General features: G+C 62.0%; 1 pseudogene; it reads left to right on the top strand.

The window, feature by feature from the left end:
- Nucleotides 1-253: 253 nt before the first annotated feature.
- Nucleotides 254-1016, top strand: part of LOC114072889 — a 2899-nt pseudogene continuing 2136 nt past the window's right edge.

The following is a 1016-nucleotide window of genomic DNA, read 5'->3' on the forward strand; positions in this document are numbered from 1 at the left end:
CCCCGCGCGGCGCCGCCATTGCCACTCGTGCCACAGCGCCCCCTGCCGGCTGGGCGGACCGACCGCAGGGAAAGCGGTTCCTGATGCTCCCCCCGAACCCCAGAGACCCCCAAAACTCAGCACACAGAGACATCACAGGGAGGGTGGCACGGGGGTCCCCTAAAACCTATCAGTGTGGTTCAATGTGTTCCTCAGCCCCCAGGGGAAGGGTCCTGGGGATGCCCTCCCAAAATTTTTGGGGCAGATGAACCACATGCGGGTAAGGTGATCCCAGTGCCCCCAGTATAGCCCAGTGACTTCCCAGTGACCCTCAGCATGGCCCAGTACCCCCCAGTGAGCCCCAGTGACCTTCCACTGCCCCCCACTATTGCCAGTGATTCTCCAGTGAGCACCCAGTAACCTCCAGTAAGGGCCAGTAACCTCCCAGTGTCCCCCGTGTGTCCTGGTAATCCCCTGCTAATAACCCAGTCCCTCCCAGTGCCCTCCAAGCATCCTTCAATAACCCCCCAGTCCCTCCCAGTGCCTCCTGGTTCCCCCCAGAGGTCCCAGTATCTCCCAATAATCACCCAGTGCCCCCCAAAGCCCCCCAAGTCTCCCCAACGTGTCCCCAGATACCCTTGGCCTTTCTGTGAGCGTGGGGGGACGCGGACATTTTTGGGGTCAGAGGGTCCAGGGGGGCCTTCTGGGGGGAGATGGAGGGTTGGGGATATCAGGGATGGGGTTTGGGGACAGTGGAATGGGGGGTGTCAAAGTGGGAATTGGGGCTTTGGAAAGGCCCTGGGGACACTAAAGACACCAGGGGGGTCTCAGGGTGCCAAGTGGGAAATTGAGGACAGCAGGAGAGTCTTGGGGACACCAGGGGGGTCTCAGGACTCACCTGCTCATGGTGCTGCCCCTCTCCTCACCCCAGCAGGAGAGCCCCGTGCTGGGGAAGAGGCTGAGCTGGGAGTGCCCAGCAGGGAGAAGGTGCTGTGTCCATGGCCTGTGTGCCAGGTGAGCTGGGGCTTTGCTGCAGA

This window comes from Empidonax traillii, unplaced genomic scaffold (genome assembly GCF_003031625.1).
Source record: "Empidonax traillii isolate 1590-97213 ecotype Southwest subspecies unplaced genomic scaffold, ASM303162v1 scaffold4332:size15025, whole genome shotgun sequence".
Taxonomy (NCBI): Eukaryota; Metazoa; Chordata; class Aves; order Passeriformes; family Tyrannidae; genus Empidonax; species Empidonax traillii.